Source organism: Oncorhynchus keta, chromosome 21 (assembly GCF_023373465.1).
Source record: "Oncorhynchus keta strain PuntledgeMale-10-30-2019 chromosome 21, Oket_V2, whole genome shotgun sequence".
Classification (NCBI taxonomy): Eukaryota; Metazoa; Chordata; class Actinopteri; order Salmoniformes; family Salmonidae; genus Oncorhynchus; species Oncorhynchus keta.
In genome coordinates this window covers 52302771-52315407 of record NC_068441.1, presented here as the reverse complement: position 1 = coordinate 52315407, position 12637 = coordinate 52302771, and positions in this window count along the sequence as shown.

Below are 12637 nucleotides of genomic sequence, written 5' to 3'. Positions count from 1 at the left end.
ACAGTCATGTGTGCATACATTCTACGTATGGGTGGTCCCGGGGATCGAACCCACTACCCTGGCGTTACAAGTGCCATGCTCTACCAACTGAGCTACAGAAGGACCAGAAAGTACAGGGAGTGAATAATTTAATAAATGAACAAAACATAATACGAAACAAGAAACACGAACAACGCACAGACAGGAAACTGAAACATAAACAGCAACGCCTGGGGAAAGAACCAAAGGAAGTGACATGTAATGGGCAGGTATTCAAGGAGGTGATGGATTCCAGGTGAGTGTCATTATGCTCTTATGCGCGTAACGATGGTGACAGGTGTGCGCCATAACGAGCAGCCTGGTGACCTAGAGGCCAGAGAGGGAGCACACGTGACAAACCACCCGAGCCCCTACCTGTTCACCCCGCTTCCATCCAGAAGGCGAGGTCAGTACAGGTGCATCATAGCTGGGACAGAGAGATTGAAAAACAGCTTCTATCTCAAAGCCATCAGATTATTTAACAGCCATCACTAGCACAGAGAGGCAGCTGCCTACCTACAGTCTTGATATCATTGACCACTTTAATAAATGGATCACTAAGTCACTTTAATAATGCCAATTTACACATCTCATATGTGTATACTGTATCCTTCACATCTATTGCATCTCCCACTGCCCATCCATGTATTTTATACTTACATATTCTTAACCCATTTCTTTACTAGATTGTGTGCAGTAGGTTTTGTTGTGTAATTGTTAGATATTACCTGTTAGACACTGCTGCACTGTCGGATCTAGAAGCACAAGCACTTCACCACACTATCAATAACATCTGTTAACCATGTGTATGTGAACAATAACATTTGAGTTGACGATTTGATTTGTTAACATGTACCATAGCAGTAGTAGCAGTACTGTTACCATAGCAGTAGTTGCAGTACTGTTACCATAGCAGTAGTTGCAGCACTGTTACCATAGCAGTAGTGGCAGTACTGTTACCATAGCAGTAGTAGCAGTACTGTTACCATAGCAGTAGTTGCAGCACTGTTACCATAGCAGTAGTAGCATCACTGTTACCATAGCAGTAGTGGCAGTACTGTTACCATAGCAGTAGTAGCAGCACTGTTACCATAGCAGTAGTAGCAGTACTGTTACCACAGCAGTAGTTGCAGTACTGTTACCATAGCAGTAGTTGCAGCACTGTTACCATAGCAGTAGTGGCAGTACTGTTACCATAGCAGTAGTAGCAGTACTGTTACCATAGCAGTAGTTGCAGTACTGTTACCATAGCAGTAGTTGCAGTACTGTTACCATAGCAGTAGTAGCAGCACTGTTACCATAGCATTAGTAGCAGTACTGTTACCATAGCATTAGTAGCAGTACTGTTACCATAGCATTAGTAGCAGTACTGTTACCATAGCATTAGTAGCAGTACTGTTACCATAGCAGTAGTAGCAGTACTGTTTACCATAGCAGTCCTCTGTTAACTCCTGCTCTCTTGACAGTTGACAATGTCTTTTTCGTTTGTGCTCTTATCATAGCAAAATACCAAAAGTGTTTTCTGCACAAATATGAATACTAAACTTTACAAGGAATCTCTCTCTCATATAACCATATTATAGACACTCATTTTATGGCGATGTCTTCCATTCAGGATTCGTTCTTTCATTTGACCTAGTCCCTCCCCAGCCCTCTGACTGTGTACATATGGTTTTTAATTTGCTGACCTTGTATTGGCGTTCTTCGTTTGTTGAAAGAGAGTCGGACCGAAATGCAGCATGGTGGTTACTCATGTCTTTAAAGAATGAATCGCGGTACATGAAATAACTGATACAAATACAAAACAACAAAACGGAACGTGAAACCTAATTACAGCCTATCTGGTGAAACTACACAGAGACAGGAACAATCACCCACGAAATACAAAGCGAAACCAGGCTACCTAAATACGGTTCCCAATCAGAGACAACGAGAATCACCTGACTCTGATTGAGAACCGCCTCAGGCAGCCAAGCCTATGCAACACCCCTACTCAGCCGCAATCCCAATAACCACAAAACCCCAATACGAAATACAACAAAATAAACCCATGTCACACCCTGGCCTGACCAAATATATAACGAAAACACAAAACACTATGACCAAGGCGTGACAGACCTGTAGTAATGACCTAGAGCATGATGGGATGACCGGGTGATTTGATGGTACTTTCGTCCAGAGACACTGGAACAGATGGGACTTAACATTTGACACATTTTAGTCATTGAGCATAGGCTCTTATCAACAGAGTGACTTACAGTTAGTGCATTCATCTTAATATAGTTGGGTGGGACAACCACAGATCACAGTCATAGTAAGGAATTGTTCTCTCAATAAAGTCAGAGCTAGTAAGGGGAAAAGAGTCAATGGCCACTGTTAATTCACAAAAGTATTTATTTTATTATAAGGGAGCATCTCTCATATCTCTCTTTCATCTGCCTCTTTCTGTTTCTCTCCCCCCTCTCTCTGTCTCTCTCCTTCCCGCATCTCTCAATTGCCTTTTTCTCTGTCTGGGAGCTGAGAGATTCGTCCTTCTGTGTGAGTTTCCTCTCTCTGGCCCAGCAGGTGATATCGGGATAGTGGGGCCTTGAGATGTAACTGTGTCTTCGTGTGATCTGATAAGTTTTGCTCAGAGCGACCCTCTGTGTCCGTCCCTCCATCCTTATTCTATGGCAGATTTCTCTGGCCCCTGCAGAGTGATAACAGGAGAGTAAGGGCCCTGACTGAGTCTTCTTTTATTCGGATGGGTTTGTCTCAGTAGGAGCATTGGCAGTACATGTCCCCTGAGCTCTGTATTCTATTCAACTCATCATCTTTCTCTAGCCAAAAGGGAACTTCAAACTCCCCCAAAAGAAGTATCAGCATTGGAATATATCTAGCATCCCTCTGTGTCCGTCCCTCCCAATTACACTAACAGCCATAGCAGATATGAAAGGGCAAGATGTGTATATTTGTAATTGATGATTGCATTGATGATTGCATTGAGTATAGTCTGTAAGTCTTGCCCACCTGCTGTCACAGAGGACCACAACGGAAATAAGCTTTCAGATTTTTAAAATTTTTTTTATCCTCAATAATGTTGTATTGGATGTAATGTTCTGTCCCGCTAAGACTTTTAATAATAATATAATATATGCCATTTAGCAGACGCTTTTATCCAAAGCGACTTACAGTCATGTGTGCATACATTCTACGTATGGGTGGTCCCGGGATCGAACCCACTACCCTGGCGTTACAAGCGCCATGCTCTACCAACTGAGCTACAGAAGGACGGATTTTACCTAATGATCTCATTGGAAAAAAAAAACATGTCCTGCTAAGCATTCGAGTACTTTTGGTTGTCAGGGAATAATTCATAATTTCCTGCAGTCAATTACCAAAGCGCCCTCTTTGGCCACATGGGAAATAGGAATGGCGCCGGAGGGGATGGCTGCAGTTTTACAGGACTCCTAACCAATTGTGCTATTATGCTATTGTGCTATTGTGCTAACCAATTGTGCTATTATGCTATTGTGCTAACCAATTGTGCTAATATGAACAGCGATTACTCATCTCTAACTGAATGAAGATTCTTTCTGTAACGAGTCAGATGCGAAGGATTTACTGCTGATACCAGACCAGGCCCAAATCCCCGTCATTCTGACGGAGAAAAGCCGCCTACACAGGCGAAGCAGATTCGGGCGCCTTGTGAGAATGATTTGGCGAGCGGCTAACCCGCCTCTACCATCCGTCCTATTGGCCGACGTGCAATCATTGGAGAATAAAATGGATGAGCTCCTTTCGAGACTATCCTAGCAAAGGGACTTTAAAAACTGTAATATCTTATGTTATACCTAGGATAGGATAAGTAATTCTTCTCACCCCCCCCCCCTTTAAGATTTAGATGCACTATTGTAAAGTGACTGTTCTACTGGATGTCATAAGGTGAATGCACCAATTTGTAAGTCGCTCTGGATAAGAGCGTCTGCTAAATGACTTAAATGTAAATGTTAATGTTTCACCGAGTCGTGGCTGAATGATGAAATGAATAATATACAGATGGATTCGGCAAGACATCCAAGAAAGAGATACTTGTTTCCAGTTGAATGGTTTGTTCTGAGCAGTCGGTGTGGCTTCCACTGAATTCGAAACTTGGCTTTTGGCCTGGATCTGTGACTGATCCATAAAATCCGGGTCTGGCCAGCAGAGGGCATCAGAATGGTTTGTTCTGAGCAGTCGGTGTGGCTTCCACTGAATTCGAAACTTGGCTTTTGGCCTGGATCTGTGAGTGATCCATAAAATCTGGGTCTGGCCAGCAGAGGGCATCAGAATGGTTTGTTCTGAGCAGTCGGTGTGGCTTCCACTGAATTCGAAACTTGGCTTTTTGGCCTGGATCTGTGAGTGATCCATAAAATCCGGGTCTGGCCAGCAGAGGGCATCAGAATGGTTTGTTCTGAGCAGTCGGTGTGCTTCCACTGAATTCAAAACTTGGCTTTTGGCCTGGATCTGTGACTGATCCATAAAATCCGGGTCTGGCCAGCAGAGGGCATCAGAATGGTTTGTTCTGAGCAGTCGGTGTGGCTTCCACTGAATTCGAAACTTGGCTTTTGGCCTGGATCTGTGACTGATCCATAAAATCCGGGTCTGGCCAGCAGAGGGCATCAGAATGGTTTGTTCTGAGCAGTCGGTGTGGCTTCCACTGAATTCGAAACTTGGCTTTTGGCCTGGATCTGTGACTGATCCATAAAATCCGGGTCTGGCCAGCAGAGGGCATCAGAATGGTTTGTTCTGAGCAGTCGGTGTGGCTTCCACTGAATTCGAAACTTGGCTTTTGGCCTGGATCTGTGAGTGATCCATAAAATCCGGGTCTGGCCAGCAGAGGGCATCAGAATGGTTTGTTCTGAGCAGTCGGTGTTGCTTCCACTGAATTCGAAACTTGGCTTTTGGCCTGGATCTGTGAGTGATCCATAAAATCCGGGTCTGGCCAGCAGAGGGCATCAGAATGGTTTGTTCTGAGCAGTCGGTGTGGCTTCCACTGAATTCAAAACTTGGCTTTTGGCCTGGATCTGTGACTGATCCATAAAATCCGGGTCTGGCCAGCAGAGGACATCAGAATGGTTTGTTCTGAGCAGTCGGTGTGGCTTCCACTGAATTCGAAACTTGGCTTTTGGCCTGGATCTGTGACTGATCCATAAAATCCGGGTCTGGCCAGCAGAGGGCATCAGAATGGTTTGAATTGAAACTTGGCTTTTGGCCTGGATCTGTGACTGATCCATAAAATCCGGGTCTGGCCAGCAGAGGGCATCAGAATGGTTTGTTCTGAGCAGTCGGTGTGGCTTCCACTGAATTCGAAACTTTGCTTTTGGCCTGGATCTGTGACTGATCCATAAAATCCGAGTCTGGCCAGCAGAGGGCATCAGAATGGTTTGTTCTAAGCAGTCGGTGTGGCTTCCACTGAATTCGAAACTTGGCTTTTGGCCTGGATCTGTGAGTGATCCATAAAATCCGGGTCTGGCCAGCAGAGGGCATCAGAATGGTTTGTTCTGAGCTGTCGGTGTGGCTTCCACTGAATTCGAAACTTGGCTTTTGGCCTGGATCTGTGACTGATCCATAAAATCCGGGTCTGGCCAGCAGAGGGCATCAGAATCCATTCGGGGGAATGAGGCAAGGGGTGGTGGTCTGTATATATTTGTCAATAACAGCTGTTGCACGAAATCGAACCTCTTAGGGCTAGGCGTCCCGCTAGCGGGACAACCTCCGGTGATCCTGGAGGGCCCGTGATTCAAATAAATAATCATAAAAATGATGGACATTAAACATTTAGGTACACACAAGTGTCTTATATCGGTCTGATTTACAGTAGCTATTACAGTCCAAGTTACAGTGGCTATTACAGCAAAAGCATGCCATGTTTGATGTGACCTTTTAAACAGGTCAACATTCACAAGGCTGTGGGGCCAGACGGATTACCAGGACGTGTACTCCGAGCATGGCAAGTATCTTCACTGAAATGTTCAACCTGTCCTGATTAAGTCTGTAATACCAACAGGTTTCAAGCAGACCACCATAGTCCGTGTGCCCAAGAACACAAAGGTAACTTGCCTAAATGACTACCGACACATAGCGACACATAGCACTCACGTCTGTAGCCATGAAGTGCTTTAAAAAGGCTGTTCATTGCTCACATCTACACCATCATCCCAGAATTCGCATACTGCCCAAACAGATTCAAATATGACGTAAACTATATTGCACTCCCCACTGCCTTGTCCCACTTGGATAAGAGTAAGACCTAGGTGAGAATGCTGTTCAAATCAAATCAAAATCAAATCAAATCCAATTTTATTTGTCACATACACATGGTTAGCAGATGTTAATGCGAGTGTAGCGAAATGCTTGTGCTTCTAGTTCCGACAATGCAGTGATAACCAACAAGTAATCTAACTAACAATTCCCAAACTACTGTCTTATACACAGTGTAAGGGGATAAAGAATATGTACATTAGGATATATGAATGAGTGATGGTACAGGGCAGCATACAGTAGATGATATCGAGTACAGTATATACATATGAGATGAGTATGTAGACAAAGTAAACAAAGTGGCATAGTTAAAGTGGCTAGTGATACATGTATTACATAAGGATGCAGTCGATGATATAGAGTACAGTATATACGTTTGCATATGAGATGAATAATGTAGGGTAAGTAACATTATATAAGGTAGCATTGTTTAAAGTGGCTAGTGATATATTTACATCATTTCCCATCAATTCCCATTATTAAAGTGGCTGGAGTTGGGTCAGTGTCAATGACAGTGTGTTGGCAGCAGCCACTCAATGTTAGTGGTGGCTGTTTAACAGTCTGATGGCCTTGAGATAGAAGCTGTTTTTCAGTCTCTCGGTCCCAGCTTTGATGCACCTGTACTGACCTCGCCTTCTGGATGATAGCGGGGTGAACAGGCAGTGGCTCGGGTGGTTGATGTCCTTGATGATCTTTATGGCCTTCCTGTAATATCGGGTGGTGTAGGTGTCCTGGAGGGCAGGTAGTTTGCCCCCGGTGATGCGTTGTGCAGATCTCAATACCCTCTGGAGAGCCTTACGGTTGAGGGCGGAGCAGTTGCCGTACCAGGCGGTGATACAGCCCGCCAGGATGCTTTCGATTGTGCATCTGTAGAAGTTTGTGAGTGCTTTTGGTGACAAGCCAAATTTCTTCAGCCTCCTGAGGTTGAAGAGGCGCTGCTGCGCCTTCTTCACGATGTTGTCAGTGTGAGTGGACCAATTCAGTTTGTCTGTGATGTGTATGCCGAGGAACTTAAAACTTGCTACCCTCTCCACTACTGTTCCATCGATGTGGATAGGGGTGTTCTGCTGTTTCCTGAAGTCCACAATCATCTCCTTAGTTTTGTTGACGTTGAGTGTGAGGTTATTTTCCTGACACCACACTCCGAGGGCCCTCACCTCCTCCCTGTAGGCCGTCTCGTCGTTGTTGGTAATCAAGCCTACCACTGTTGTGTCGTCCGCAAACTTGATGATTGAGTTGGAGGCGTGCGTGGCCACGCAGTCGTGGGTGAACAGGGAGTACAGGAGAGGGCTCAGAACGCACCCTTGTGGGGCCCCCGTGTTGAGGATCAGCGGGGAGGAGATGTTGTTGCCTACCTTCACCACCTGGGGGCGGCCCGTCAGGAAGTCCAGTACCCAGTTGCACAGGGCGGGGTCGAGACCCAGGGTCTCGAGCTTGATGACGAGCTTGGAGGGTACTATGGTGTTGAGTCGTTTAGCTCAGTTACCTTAGCTTTCTTGGGAACAGGGCGCCTTCATTGACTACAGCTCAGCGTTCAACACCATAGTGCCTTCAAAGCTCATCACTAAGCTGCACCGGGGTCCTCGACTTCCTGACGGGCCGCCCCCAGGTTGCAAGGGTAGGCGACAACACATATGCCACCCTGATCCTCAAAACGGGACCCCTCAGGGGTGCATGCTCTGTCCCCTCCTGTACTCACTGTTCACCCATGACCGTGTGGCCAAGCACGACTACAACACCATCATTAAGTTTGCTGATGACACAACAGTGATAGGCGTGATCACAGACAATGATGAGACAACCTGTATGGAGGAAGTCAGAGATCTGGCAGTGTGGTGCCAGGACATCAACCTCCCCCTCAACGTGATCAAGATAAAGGAGATGGTTGGGGACTACTGGAAAATGAGGGCCGAACACACCCCCATTCTGATCGACAGGGTTGTAGTGGAGCAGGTCGAGAGCTTCAAGTCCTTGGTGTCCACATCACCAACAAACTATCATGGTCCAAACACACCACGACAGTCGTGAAGAGTCTTAAAGGGCTACTGGGCTCCCGATTGGCACAGTGGTCTAAGACACTGCAGCTCAGTGCTAGAGGCGTCACTACAGAACCTGGTTCAATTCCAGGCCATTTCACAACCGGCTGTAATTGGGAGTCCAATAGCGCTACAAAATTGGCCACCGTCACCTGGGTTTGATCCGAGTAGGCTGACATTGTAAGTAGTAATTTGTTCTTAACTCACTAGTTAAAATAAAATATTAAAACAGCAGCTGGCCCACATAGTGACTCTGGCATTTGACATTTTACTCATCTGAGCTTTCCACTTCTCCTCTTTGCTTAAGAAACTAATTACTGCAGCATTTTCAAGATCATTGAGGACAACCCTTCATATGATCTTCAAGAGATATCTCCTTTTGATCAACATAGTCTCTTTAGCTCTCTGTTTCTTGGGAACCTTTGTAATCATTCTCCAGAGGTCATTCTCCAGAGGTCATTCTCCAGAGGTCATTCTCCAGAGGTCATTCTCCCGAGGTCATTCTCCCGAGGTCATTCTCCCGAGGTCATTCCCCAAGGACATTCTCAAGAGGTCATTCTCCAGAGGTCATTCTCCCGAGGTCATTCTCCAGAGGTCATTCTCCAGAGGTCATTCTCCAGAGGTCATTCTCCGGAGGTCATTCTCCAGAGATGCCACTTTTGCAGTAACAAGAAGCTAACCGTGCTTATAGACTCTTATCAAACTCGAAATCCATTACTTCTTATATTCACGTCTTACTAAAATTGTTTCTATTCTAAGAAACTGAACTATACTACCAGTATAATGATTAATGATACAGTTTTATGATATTTCCATAAACCTGAAACTGAACTCAGCACATAGATGAAGGACTTTTTTTTTGGGGGGGGGGGTTCCATTATTCAGTGTTTTGCTGTTCAGTCCATAATATCCTTCCATTTAATGTGCTTTAGTGCTTTGAAGTTAAACAGTGTTGTTGTTGTTTAAACGTCTTATCGTCGTAGTTAGTTGATGATTATCTTTCTATAATTACTTCAAGCACTTGTGACGTTCACAGCAAGAGCTGCTGCCTCTGGGAGATTAGTCAGCAAAACAGACTGGGGATGATTCCCAAATGGCCCATAATTATCTGGTCAAAAAGTAGGGAACTATGTAGGAAACAGGGTGCCATTTGGGAACGCAGGCTGGCTCAATACAGGCAGAACAGAAAGTGTTTGCATATTCGATTAACTAGGATGTGATTACTAGTTGAGGAGGGAAGTGTCCACACAGCTTGGATGGATGGATGGGTCTGTCTTGTCTGTCTGTCTGTCTGTCTGTCTGTCTGTCTGTCTGTCTGTCTGTCTGTCTGTGTGGGGACTTGGACTTTTCCAAATAGCGGTATGTTCCGTATACCACCTTATCTTGTCACAACACAACTGATTGGTTCAAATCCATTAAGAAGTAAATACATTCCACAAATTAACTTTTAACAAGGCACACATGTTAATTGAAATGCATTCCAGGTGACTCCCTCATGAAGCTGGTTGAGAGAATGCCAAGAGTGTGCAAAGCTGTCATCAAGGCGAAGGGTGTCTACTTAGAAGAATCTTAAATACAAAATATATTTAGATTTGTTTAACACTTTATTGGTAACGACTTGATTCCATATGTGTTATTTCATAGTTTTGATGTCTTCACTATTATGATACAATGTAGAAAATTGTTTAAAAAAATACAAATTAAAAATTGAATGAGTACGTGTGTCCAAACGTTTGACTACATGTGTGTATACTGTTTTCCTATTAGATAAATCTGCTGGGAGAATCTTCTCTTCTCCAGAGGTTGTTTTGTTAGAAGTTCATAACCCACTAGAGTCGATAATAAAGAAATCCCCATCAAAAATCCATCCGTTTAAGCTAGAGATATCTATTTTCTTCTCATAAAAACGTCTGTAGCTTCCAACCAGTTCAAACTAGAAAGTATTGTGACCACTCAATGGAAAGGGGAGACACCCATGAACACGACAGTGTTCTATGTTTTCCATGACCCTCAACAAGCGTAAAGGGACCCGTCTGAAGGTAATCGGGACCGGTTTAAAAAAGATATATATGGAAGTTCGAAGGTAGTTTTGTGAGTTACATATGTGTGTAAGAAAAACCATATATATATATATATATATATATATATATATATATATATATATATATATATATATATATATATATATATATATATAGAGAGAGAGAGAGAGAGAGAGAGAGAGAGAGAGAGAGAGAGAGAGAGAGAGAGAGAGAGAGAGAGAGAGAGAGAGAGAGAGATATTTTTCCTGGGCTTTCATATATTTCCTAGATATAGAACACTTCAAAACCTTGTTTCTTTTTCTGTTGCCATTTAAGAATGTGTTATTTAATGTGTTTCTTTGGGCTACAGTAGTAAAGTCCAAATGTAATATTTTATATGGTTTTTATATCTAAAGGGGGGTCCTTAAATTCAAAATAGCTAATAGGTTGACCATTTTAAAATAATTCTATAAGCCAGCTTAGAATGTTTAAAAATGCATAATTACAGCTGCTTGTTGTTCCAGTTTGACCTCATCCTGTAGAATACACCCTTAAGCAGAACACCACTGGACCAGTGGAGGTGAGGGGAGAACGGATCGTAATAAGGTCCAGGAACGGAACGGAACGGCATCAAACACCTGGAAACCACGTGTTTGATGTATTGGATACCGTTCCACTGATTCCACTCCAGATATTACCACGAGCCTGTTCTCCCCAATTTAAGGTGCAGTGGACACCGGGTAGCTAATGATAAAAACACATTTAAAGTGACAGCCTTTTCTGCAACTACAGACGTCCTCTTGTGTTCAGCAAAGCAGTGCTTGATGGTATTAAAGCACAGTGAACTCGTTCGTGTGTGGTGTGTTCAGAGGTGTGGAGCTCCAGCTCCTACCCCATCCCCAGTGAGGTGATGGTTTGTATGCCCTTCAGAGTACCATCAAGGAAATGTAGCCTGCTCTGCCCAGGTAAAACCATGACGGAAAATAAAATCATTTGCATTGTCCTCTCCCTGGATGTAATCCATTCATACATCTTCGGAAATGTTCATTGTTGTGGTGTTACATGTATAAGGCTCCCCGGAAGACGTAATGGTTGCACCAATAAATGTGCCCCTTTCAGATGTGGTGTGTTGCGTCAATAAGTGCCCCCCCCACCCTTGAAGCAACCAGACTAATTCACATGCAGATGTGGAGGCCAGATTAGGGATATGGGGGTTGGATCAGCTAGGTGAAAGTGTGTGTGTGTGTGTGTGTGTGTGTGTGTGTGTGTGTGTGTGTGTGTGTGTGTGTGTGTGTGTGTGTGTGTGTGTGTGTGTGTGTGTGTGTGTGTGTGTGTGTGTGTGGAGAGAGAGAGGTTGAGTCAGGAGTGTGTGTGTGTGTGGGGGGGCATGCGTAGGTGTGCACATGCATAAACATGAAGACCAGTCGTCTTTAATTAGAACATCACAACATGCAGCACAACGATGTCCATAAACCCTGGATTGCTGATGCTATGTTTTGCCCCAAGGAGAGACGTTGAAGCTTCCGGTCGGTCGGCCATATTGTCACTCCTCAGAAAAGCAGTCCTCCATAGGAATGAATGGAAATCTACAGTATTTCAATTAAATGTTTTAAGGACTAAATGGAATTTTGTTTTAAAATGGGGACAGTAACATTAATACTTTCAAAACATTATAGGAAAATATTTGTATGTATTTGTTTAATGTTATGTTTAGTTCACATGATTTAACAGTATGCATTAAGGTGTCTGAATTAGAATAAACAACTGTAGACATTAATACATTCATTTCTATGGTTACATGTATGGGAAAGCCAAGATGGAGGCACGGAGGCTTCAAAAAAGTGCCCACCTTTGGGAGTCATCTAGTGTATATATAAATCATTGATGCATCGTGGCGGATATAGGGCACGTGTCAAACTCATTGCACAGAGGACCAAGTGTCAGCAGGTTTTCACTCTTCCCTTGTATTTAATTGATGAATTAAGGTCACTAATTAACCCTCACCTGGTTGTCTAGGTCTTAATTGAAATGTAAAAAAATTAAATGCAGCACACACTAAGGCCCTCCATGGAATGAGTTTGACACCCCTGCTATAACGAACCACATTACTGTTCCCATGGAGAACCACATTACTGTTCCCATGGAGAACCACATTACTGTTCCCATGGAGAACCACATTACTGTTCCCATGGAATGAGTTTGACACCCCTGCTATAACGAACCACATTACTGTTCCCATGGAGAACCACATTACTGTTCCCATGGAGAACCACATTACTG